Genomic DNA, 11581 nt, shown 5'->3' on the forward strand with positions numbered 1-11581 from the left:
TATCATAGGCGTACCACACGCTAGGGTTTCTCCGATTCAGCGCGCGCGCGCTCCCTTCGATTCCTACCTACGCCACTTTTTCAAATTAATTCATTCTTTTGCTTTTCCCTCCATTTCAATGTATGTCTTGTTCATTTTACATCAAATATTTTTGTCAACTTCAAAAATGCATATCAAATTGAAAAATGATTCAATTAATTCCAATTTTTTTGCAGCATGATCCTTGGAATGTCTAGAATTTTATGGTGTTGATTTTGGGATTTTATAATTTCTGAAAAATAAATTGTGTTGGATTGATAGAACATGTATACATTTGGACATTGCTCCATTCAAACTAATGTGAAATGCTCATACATAGGCCAATTGACTTGATATTTGGTACACTGATTCCTAACATGTTGATAGATGTTTGAGGCTTGGTTGTGTATTTTTATCATTTTTCATTTCTGTTTTAGACACATGTACTTTAGGTGTGACAATGTAGGTCACACATTTGAATGTTCAACTTGTGCATTTTCATTTCCATATCAATTGAACTCTGTTGATTCTAATTTTTGGCATGTTTATTATGTTTGACATATTGTGTACACATAAAAATTTCCAGAATTGTTTGAGTCATTTCTGTTTTATTATGGAATTTTGATTCTTCATGTCCAATTGTGATCACCTTGTGTACCTTTTGCCTTATCTTGTGCAATACATGACTTTGCTTGATGATTTTGACTTGGTCCTTTTTAGGACATGTTCTTGATTGAATGTAGTTGCTACATGTTGAATATTGGTTGCTGTTTTGACTTTTTGCTTTGCCTTTGACCCTAGCCTTGGTGCTAGTGGTTTGTACTCATCTTTTGAGTTTTGCATTTCAGGTTCAAGCTTATAGTCCTAATGGTTGATGCAATCTCATGACTTGAGATGCAAATTTGTTTTATCCACTAACCTTTATTGTGTTGTAGGTTCCTTGGTGATGAATTCACTTGAGTTGATTGGCTTACATTGTGCATATTGGTTGTAACACTGTTGACTGTTTGTTGGATTTGTCTGAATGTGAATATTGACTGGTTTAGCTTTTCTTACAGGTACTTTAGTCGCTTTAACTCATTATTTGAGATGCTTTGCTTTGCTTGTGGTTGGCATACCACTTAGGTAACTTCCTTAACTCCATGTAGTCTGGAAGACCTGTCATGTTATTTTGGCAGGCACCTGTCTGAAGCCCTCCTTAAGAGGCAATGTTTGTGCTTGTTTATCTTTGTGCCTTGTACATGTAAAGACCTTTTAAGTGAAGAGGCATTGGCAGATAGAAGGGATGTGCAATCCATCCCCTGCTATTCAGTTGAGTCTTTCATCTTGCTCGCACTACGTGTTGATGCATTTTGAATAAACACCCAAAATCTTGTTGTGTCAGTCATGTGGAGTAGAGTTCCCCATTCTGGACTCCCACACCTTCATTGTTTGAAGCTCACCCAGGCCTGGGTTAAGAGCTATGAGGTCCAACCCTCATTACCTTTTCATCTGCTCACCCTGACGGTCAATGTCAGTGGTTAAGAGCTTTGTCAGATGCCCCTTCCAGTTGGCTTGTTTGTCGAGGTTGATATGACCCCTTAACTAAAGCTCAGCCTTGTATGAGCCGCTTGTTTGCATATAGTGTGTGATACCTGTTCACCTGCGATGTTTACTGGCTGTTTATTTGCTGTTTGCTTGACTTGCTACCTGTGCGAGTTAGGTTCTGTTCAGATACCTCAACCTAGGACTATTGTGGATTGCATGACAACTTTTAGGCTCGAGTCAGTCTCCCTATTAGTTTGTTATTTCCCGGTCTCTGGTTAGGAGAGAGTTTCTCCCCTGTTAAGGGGAACTACGTTGCCCTGATCCTCATACCAGATGAGGTACGTAGGCAGGAGATCGTGCGAGATCTCTCCGGGCACCCTTTTTTGTTTTTGCGTGTGTTTTGCTTGACAACTATTAGGTCTGAGTTCCCGACTCCCTTTTAGTCTGTGTGTTCAACCTTTTTGTTTCTTTTGACGTCTCAGCGTCTTCTTGGTGTTTGCTTGACAACTTTTAGGTCCGAGTACTAGACTCCCTGTTAGCTTGTCTGTTTGATGACCTTTTTGAGTGTGTTAGGAGTTGGATGTACGACCAGTGATTGGCATTCCGTTTCCTATTTGTTGTGTGCTTGGAGTCTGATGTAAGTCCAGCGATTGGCATTCGGTTTCCCGGTGTGGTGTGTGTGCGTAGAGTCTGATGTAAGTCCAGCGATTGGCATTCGGTTTCCTTGTTTGTATTTGTTGTTTGGAGTCGGACATAAGTCCATTGATTGACAGTCTGTTTCCGCTTGTATGTTTCTTTTGACGTCTCAGCGTCTGTGCGTGTGTTTTGTTTCGGCGTGCGTTAGCCGAACTACGGTAGCTCTGATTCTCATTCCAGATGAGATACGTACGCATAGGATGCGATATCCTAACAAGCCCGTTTCCCATTTCCCCGAACTACGTTGACTCTGATGTTTATTTCTGACAAACTACGTAGGACGAGGATGCAACATCCTGCCGAGTCACCTTCCTCCTTCTTCCATCTGTGTTTGATTCCAGTGTGTGTGCATTCTTTGAGCAGTTATTTAGCAACCTTATTCTATTCTTTTGAGCGTGGATCCCGTCGAGTACGACGGACGTGAGGGGTGCTAATACCTTCCCCTTGCGTAACCGACTCCCGATCCTTGCAATCTCCGGTCGTAAGACCATTTCCTTTCCAGGTTTACTTCGAGCGTTTCCTTTCCCTCCTTTGGGATAAATAACGCACGGTGGCGGCTTTGTTTGTTTGTTTTTCCCGCCGGTTGTTTTTCGCGGATGCGACAGCTGGCGACTCTGCTGGGGACTTGAGAAGTTGACCTCTTGCTGGTCCATCTTCCCTAAGCGAGTCATTCCTAGCGCTCTCTAGGATAGTTTTGGTTGCTTGTGCTGCTTTATTTATTGCATTTATGATTATTATGTTGTGTATATATTTGCATAAATGTTTGCATGCATCATATTATCATTATGCTGGATTATATACAGGTTGGTTCCTCTGATTTGGGGTGGATGTTCTAAGTGGGGCTAAAACCCAGGCCCGAGTATACACCTAGGATTAGTGTGGTCTCACGTTCCTCACATGTTGGTTGGGCATGTTGTTGCGACGTGACATACCACAAGCCGGATGAGGTTCTTCTGAGAGAGCTTTTCCATTGTGGAGTATTCCACTTTGGTTGGGTTATCTCTTTAGAGCTGTTGACTTCGGTGACCGTTCTTTCCCAGATCTTTGGTTTAGATGATCTTATGAGAGCTACAACGGCACACCCGAAAGGGCAAACTGTTAGTTGTAATTTTAAGTGTCGGGTTTTTGTTATCGTATCCACAGGGATTGTAAGATATCACCGCCGTTCGATGGTTGTATTAATCTTAGCTTAAGTAACAATAGGGTTTTGGTTGGTTGTCACGTTATCTTACATAAAAAGGTAATAAATTGCGGTAAAAGTTATGGTTTGAATAAATGAGAAATATTGCCAAAGTTAGGGTTCGATGATCACTTTGCATGTATTTGTTCGGTCAACAATCTTATAAACTCCTTTAGATGATAAATCATTTCACAAAGTCCTCCCAATATGTATCTCTCGAACACACATTGTGAGTTTTCCCATTTTGATCCATTGTTTCTCTCGAACACAATCTATCAAAATGATAACTTTTTGGTTCAACCTTATGGTGAACAAAATCATTCATTACTATCTCTAGCTAACAAACAAGATTGGATGAAAACCTAGGTCAAGAGTTGGTAAGCATCTCTCGATCATAAACCAACACAAAGAGTTTTAAATAGAAACAAAGTTTTCATCATATATTCACCATTAAAGAGTTTACACATGAAGATCCTTACATTTACACACAAAGCTAGTAATCACCTACATCTAACCTTGACAAATGGATGACTTAGCTACTCATTTTCATGGTAGCTTGGTCGGCAAGTTTCGGAAGAAGGTTGATCAACATCCAAGTCGGATAATCGAGATTGGATGGGAATCCACCTTCTTTTTGTAGAAGATGGTTACAAGATGAAGAGAAATGAAATCTAGGGCATAAAAGATCCTAAGAACAATGCTGTAAAATATCTCTAAGAAAGTACAAAAGTGGAAAAATTAGGTAAAACTAAGGTATGGCTCTCAAAAGTGGCACTTGCTACTTATAGAGTTGTACTGGGCTGTCATGCTCGCTAGGCGAGCAGAATGGCTCGCCTAGCGAGGGTCAAATTGAGGCACAAGAGGCACCTACGCCCAGAGACACAGTCTATCTCAGACTGTCATGTTCGCCTAGCGAACAAAACCTTCGCCTAGCGAAGGGCACGCTTCAACCCTCGCTCCAGCGAGGTTGAGAGGTTTGGCTACTGTAATCCTCGCTGGGAACTCGCTAGAGCCTCGCCTAGCGAGTGAGTGCTGGCTGCGCTTTTCATCAAAACTGAACGAACTCGCTACCACCTTCGCTAGCAGCTCGCCTAGCGAATTTATTGATATTTTACTGGAGCTTTTCGCTGGGCGCTCGCCTAGCGAGTGCTTCGCCACAGCCCTCGCCTAGCGAGCAGGCTGATGAATGCTTGTTTTCTTTGGTTCCTTTGCCAACTTTCTTGTGTCTTCATTTTCAATTATTTCATGCCTTCTTATTGCACAATAACACACAAATCAAAGGTACCAAGATCGTTTATCAATGTATTGCATTTCATGTTAAAACAAAGGTGGTTTTGACAATTTAGCAAGGAAATAGAGTGAAAGATACCCTTAATTGATAGCTCAAATAAGCACTTTTGGGTATCTAACAATAATGATTGCCAAGCGGCATTTGAAAAGATAAAGGAGTATTTGCAGGAGCCTCCGATTCTGATGCCTCCTGTGGAGGGACGACCGTTAATTCTGTACTTGACGGTCCTCGAGGGGTCTATGGGGTGTGTATTGGGGAAGCATGACGAGTCTGGTCAAAAAGAGCATGCCATATACTACCTTAGCAAAAAGTTTACCGACTGTGAAACAAGATATTCACTGCTCGAGAAAACTTGTTGTGCTTTGGTATGGGCTGCTCGCCGACTGAGGCAGTATATGCTGGTTCATACCACTTTGTTGATTTCCAAGATGGATCCAATCAAGTACATTTTTGAGAAGCCATCATTGACCGGACGGGTTGCGAGATGGCAAATGATTTTGACCGAATATGATATCCAGTATACCTCTCAGAAAGAGATCAAGGGGAGTGTATTGTCTGATTACCTCGCCCAGCAACCCATTGAGGATTATCAATCGATGAAGTTTGAATTCCCTGATGAGGACATCATGTTTCTCAAGTCGAAAGATTGTGAGGAACCAATCCCGGAGGAGGGGCCTGACCCTGAATCCGAATAGATTCTGATGTTTGATGGGGCCGTTAACGTGAATGGTAGCGGTGTTGGTGCTATTTTGGTTACGCCGAAAGGATCCCACATTCCTTTTGCTGCCTGGCTAACATTTGAGTGCACCAACAACGTGGCTGAATATGAAGCTTGTATTCTGGGAATTGAAGAGGCGATTGATTTAAGAATCAAGAACCTTGTTTTATATGGAGATTCAGCTTTAGTTGTGAATCAGGTTAACAGAAAATGGTATACGCATCAATCTCATTTAATTCCATATCGGGATTATACGAGGAGATTGATGACGTTCTTCACCAATGTGGTATTGCATCATGTGCCTAGAGAAGAGAACCCGTTAGTAGATGCTTTGGCTACTCTGGCTGCCTTGATTAAGGTGCAATGGTGGAATCAGTTCCCAAATGTTGAAGTGGGATGTCTGGATAGACCGGCTTATGTGTTTGTTGTTGATACAGCGCCTGATGATGAGAAGCCGTGGTATTATGATATCAAGCGCTATCTGGTAAACTAAGAATATCCTGAGGGAGCATCCAAAAAGGACCGAAAGACTCTGAGGAGGTTGGCCATGGTGTTCTATCTGAACAAGGATGGGGTTTTGTACAAGAGAAATTTTGATTGGGTCTTGCTTAGATGTGTCGATGATAAAGAAGCAGGCCAATTGATGAAAGAGGTTCACGAGGGGTCGTTTGGTACCCATGCCAGTGGGAATGCAATGGTGAAAAATTGTTGAGGGCTGGTTATTATTGGATGACAATGGAGGCCCAATGTTTCAATTTCGTGCGGAAGTGTCATAAATGTCAGATTTATGCTGACAAGGTGCACGTGCCTCCGAACCCGTTGAGTTTAATGTCGTCTCCGTGGCTGTTTGCTATGTGGGGCATTGATATGATCGGGAAGATTGAGCCTACGGCTTCGAATGGGCACCGGTTCATATTAGTGGCTATTGATTACTTCGCCAAGTGGGTGGAAGCAGCCTCTTATGCAAATGTGACGAAGCAGGTCGTGGCCAGATTCCTCAAGAGAGACATCATTTGCAGATATGGGGTTCCCGAAAGAATCATTACCGATAATGGTTCTAATTTGAACAATAAAATGATGGCAGAGTTATGTCGGGAATTCAAGATTGAGCATCACAATTCTTCTCCTTATCGTCCGAAGATGAATGGGGCGGTTGAGGCAGCAAATAAAAATATAAAGAAGATTGTGCAGAAGATGGCCGTGACCTATAAAGATTGGCACGAGATGTTGTCGTTTGCATTGCATGGGTACCGAACCTCGGTGCATACATCTACTGGGGCAACACCTTTCTCTCTTGTGTATGGAATGGAAGCCGTGTTGCCGGTTGAGGTTCAAATTTCGTCTTTGAGAGTCCTGATGGACGTGAAATTGCAAGAGGCTGAATGGGTAAGGACTCGGTACGAGGAGTTGAGCCTGATTGAGGAGAAGAGGCTGGCGGCCATCTGTCATGGGCAGTTGTACCAGCAGCGGATGAAGCGTGCTTTTGACCGAAAGGTACGACCTCGTGTGTATTATGTGGAAGAGTTGGTGTTGAAAAGGATCCTTCCTCCTCAAAACGATCGTAGGGGCAAGTGGACACCCAATTATGAAGGTCCATTCGTGGTCAAGAAGGTTTTCTCTGGCGGAGCCTTGTTGTTGACGACCATGGATGGCGAAGATTTTCCATCCCCTGTGAATGCAGACGCAGTTAAAAAATACTTCGTATAAGAGACCCGCTGGACGAAAAGAATAAAATAGTCCAGGCAAAAATGGGCATCCCGGCGAACCGAAAAAAAAGGAATGAAAAGGTTCGGGCAAAAATTAGGGATATAAAAAAGAAAAACTGTACACCCGGCAAGTCGAAAACCCCACAAGGGCGGCTTGGGCAAAAAAGGGTATCCCGGTGGACTGAAAACCCGAAAGGGCGGTCCAGGAAAAAGAGGGATTGAAACGAACAACTGCGTCCAGCATGATCGTTTGTGTTTTGGTTAAGACCATGGATAATCCCCGGTAGGGATCGGTCGGAAGCGTCTTGTTCAGAAGGCGGAAAGCACGGAGAGTCTTGAGGACATATGGGGTGTAACCGAGTTGGAACTCGATGAGATCAGGGTTCACATTGCCATTAGGATAGATTTTTCCTTTTGTGTGCAATTACTTCTTTTCAGGAATTGCTTCCTGTGTATTGCTCGGTTTTGAGCCACACCTTTTTCAATCAATAAATTGCATATTCAGTCAAATACTTTTGTTTTTGTTTTCATTGCCGCTTTGATTGCAAAAACATCCGTTTATTCTGATAGAGAATCTTTGCATTTTAAGACATACAGGTCCCTTCCAATGCATGTTTACAAGATTGAAAACTTGAAATTTTATTCGGAAGTTTGGGTGACCTAGGTGTTGAAATCTTTGGCACGCCTGGGGCACGTTTTTATCTAACGATCTCTTTTGCAGGTGCTGTTAGATATTTTCACTCACTTGCAGGTTGTGATGTGAAAGCTTTGTGACAATAGATCCCCGTGGAGTCCGGTCAGGGACAAGGAATTGGTGAATGGAAAAGACGGCGAAAAGACGTACGACGATCCTTGAGTGTTAATTAAGAAGACTCTTCAAAGTCTGAGGACTGGAAAGTTTGTATGAATCCAAGGAGTTCGGTCTCCGTGGAGTACGGAGAAGTCGAGAATACAAGGTGATGAATCAGAAAAGTCCAGACGAGTCTGGGAGCTCTCAAAAGTGGAAAGCTGACACTGTGGTTAGATAGTGAATACCAGGGTTCGACGAGTCGACAGGTGTTCCGTGCCAGACTTTCCTTATTTCAAGCAGAGTCGGGATTGTTACCTCCCTAGCAGATTCAATGTCTGTGTCTTCCCTAGCAAGGTCGGGATGGTTATCTCCCCAGCAGGTTTGAGATCGGTGTTCCTCAGCAGCCAGGCCTGAAGGTTGCTATTTCCCCAGCGGAGGTGTCTGTTGGTAGTTGTTTCCCCTAGCATGGCGGAGCTTGTTATTTCCCCAGCAAGTCGAAGATTGTTGTTTTCCCCGCAGAGTGTGTGGGTGGTTTCTTCCCCAGCGAAGTCCCCCCAAGCGGATCGGGTTCGGTGGAGTTCATCCCTGTTGAGGGTTGTCCTTTCCCCAGCAGCAGTGCTATTCCCCAGCAGGGTGGAGGTTGGAGTGGTATCGAGTTCCTCAGCAGAGTGCCTCGAGCTCCCCAGAAGAGTCCCTTGAGGGGGATACTTTTTATGCATTCATCATATAGATAAGCAGAGCATATTGCATACCTAATGGCGTAGCATTTCCATGATTATGGAGCATTACGCTAAAAAAATCATCATGCATTGGCATTGCAAGCATAAGCTAGTCTCAAGCCGTGGTTACTGTTTGAGGATTGGTTTCGCCAGATGGTGAAGATGTTACTCTGAGGAGTTTATCATCATGATGTTAGATCAATAATATTCCCCAGTAGTGCGATATTGGAGGAGGAGTTTCTGTCGAGCGGAGATGGGAATAATAATAAAATCAAGAGAAGTTTTGGGGTCCAAGAAAAGCAAAAAAAAAGTAAAGAGAGAAAAATCCCCAGTTGAGCGCAAATTGTTCGTTTGCTAGGGTTGAATAGAGGATAGCATGCTCATGGCTTGTTATCCCCAGCATGGGTCGTTGGCACGTGTGCCGCCTCATTTATCACTGTCCCTTATTTCTACCGATGCTGACAGGCATGACAAGTTTTCGGGTATTCAGACCGATATGGCGTTCAGGCCAGGTTTTCGGTGTTCAGGCTGAGGTGGGTATTCATACCAGATTTTCCGATGTTCAGATCGAAGAAGCTTCCGAAGTTCAGATCGATGCAGCTTGTGGCATTCAAGCCAGGTTTCTGGTGTTCAGGCCGATGTGGGTATTCAGACCAGATTTTCCGATGATCAGATCGAAGAAGCTTCCGAAGTTCAGATCGATGCAGCTTGTGGCATTCAGGCCAGGTTTCCGGTGTTCAGGCCGAGGTGGGTATTCAGACCAAATTTTCCGATGTTCAGATCGAAGAAGCTTCCGAAGTTCAAATCGATGCAGCTTGCGGCATTCAGGCCAGTTTTTCCAGTATTTAGACCAAAGTGGTATTCAGACCGAAATGGCAGTCAGGCCAGTTTTTCGGGCATTCAGGCCAATCTCTCGGTGTTCAGACCGACATTAATACTCTCATATTCCGATGCTCAGTATTCAGACTGATGAGCGGCGTTCAAGCCATGGTGGTTCCTGTGTTACTATTTATTTTGATATCCAGCGGAGTGCAAATTGTTTATCTGTTCTTGGTATTCAATCACTCTTCACCCTGATCATTTGAAAGCCGAGGCTATTCATATCGACAAGTTCACAGTGGATTGAATAGGGGCAGCTGTAACACCTCAAAATTTGCCCTCCTCTTCTTGGGACTAGCTTAGCATATTGCATTTCATTTTAGGACATTAGGCATTTGCATATTGCATATCATGTGAATAAACAAATCATCCTCCTAAGTCTTTCTCAGAAGATAGAGAGGTTAAGAGGTTCATGCCTGAGGGTCTTATTGAATTGATGATCAATCATCTGAGGTTTGTGCTTCAATTAGGGTTTTCTTGATCCCTCAAGGGGGTTGAGCATTATCTTATTGGCAACGGTACATCATCATCATCATGGTTATGTCATCTTCAAGGGGTTCATTGTTCATGCTCAGATTCCTTGGGATTAGGGTTTTAACCTCTGGTCAACCCTAATCTGTGCTATTCTACCAGTCAGGGTTTCTCAAGGAGATGGTGTTTATTTCTTGGATGAGGATCATATGATTATTATGTGAAGCTTACAAGAGCTAGGGTTTCATTTTGGAGCTAATTCCTCAGGTGGTTGAGGCTCAAGCTGATCAGAGCACTTCTAAGTCATCTGTCAACCAGAAAGTCAACAGAAAGTCAACTGAGGGTTGTGAGGTGGAGAAATGAGTTTCAACATCCCATTCATGTTCAAAAGAGGCTTATTCATCATTACAAATGCATATCTTGAAGAATTTGAGGTCAGTACAAAAGTTTCCAAAAATGGAAAGTGACATGTAATTGAAAGTTTCCAAAAATGGAAAGTTTTTGGTTCAAATTCAACTTGATCTTACATCATCAAAAAAGCTTCAAATGGAATTTTGTCCAACATGGAAGTTGTAGATCTCTCTCTCCCATTTCCAAAAAGTCCAAGATCATGAATTTATGATGAATGGTTGAGGAGATATGGGCAAATGATCATGAAGTATGCATGGAACTTCATAGTGTCATAACTTTTGATTCAAAACTCCAAATGAAGCCACTCTTTTTGCAAAATTCTTGTCTTGACCTATGCTTTTCAAATCCAATCTTGCATTGCATGAAATTTAATTCTATGCTCATGTGCTAATTCAAGTGAATTTTGGAGGGAAATTGAGGAATTTAAAATTGGTGCATCATATGAACAAAATACCATTTCCATTGTGTTCATTAGGTGATTTTGAGTGAAATTGGATGCTTGCATGTTACTATTCACGTCCAAATTAGGCCATGCACCACACTTTTCCAAATTTGCAAAACACCTCTAATTTTCACTAATCCTAATTAACTCATGCCTAATTCTAATTTGGATGTGATTAGTAGAGCATATATAAACCAAATCATAACAGAATTGTTCATAATCTCAAATTCTAGATCTCAAATTCAAGTTCCCTCCAAAAATTTCTCTTCATCCAAATTCAAATTTCTTCCACATAAGCCTTCAATTTTCTTCCATATTCTTGTTCTCTGGTACTGATTTAGTGTAGATCAAGCATTGGATCGTCAAATTTGGACAAGATTTGTGTGGTGCAAGTTCAAGAACACAAGTATGGAAGTTCAGATTTGAGCAAGATCTAAGCCACTACGAGCTCCAATTTCTTCATAAAGCTTCATAACAGTGATAGAGGAGTGGATTTGAAGCTTGCCAAGCCTTGAATCGTGCGTTTTCTCAAACTGTTCTTCAAGAGGTAGGTTTTTTGAACCTCTTAATTATTCAAATAATGCACATGTTCGTGTAGATCCTTCCATGCTGGTTAATCTAAGCTAAATTTCATGTGATTTGGATGAGAAATGCATGAGATATAGTGAATTAAAGTTTGACATGTCAAAATGTTTTTGATCGATTCTTAAGTTTCATGATGATTTGGCCTTGG

Source organism: Lathyrus oleraceus, chromosome 7 (assembly GCF_024323335.1).
Source record: "Lathyrus oleraceus cultivar Zhongwan6 chromosome 7, CAAS_Psat_ZW6_1.0, whole genome shotgun sequence".
In the NCBI taxonomy this organism is placed as follows: domain Eukaryota; kingdom Viridiplantae; phylum Streptophyta; class Magnoliopsida; order Fabales; family Fabaceae; genus Lathyrus; species Lathyrus oleraceus.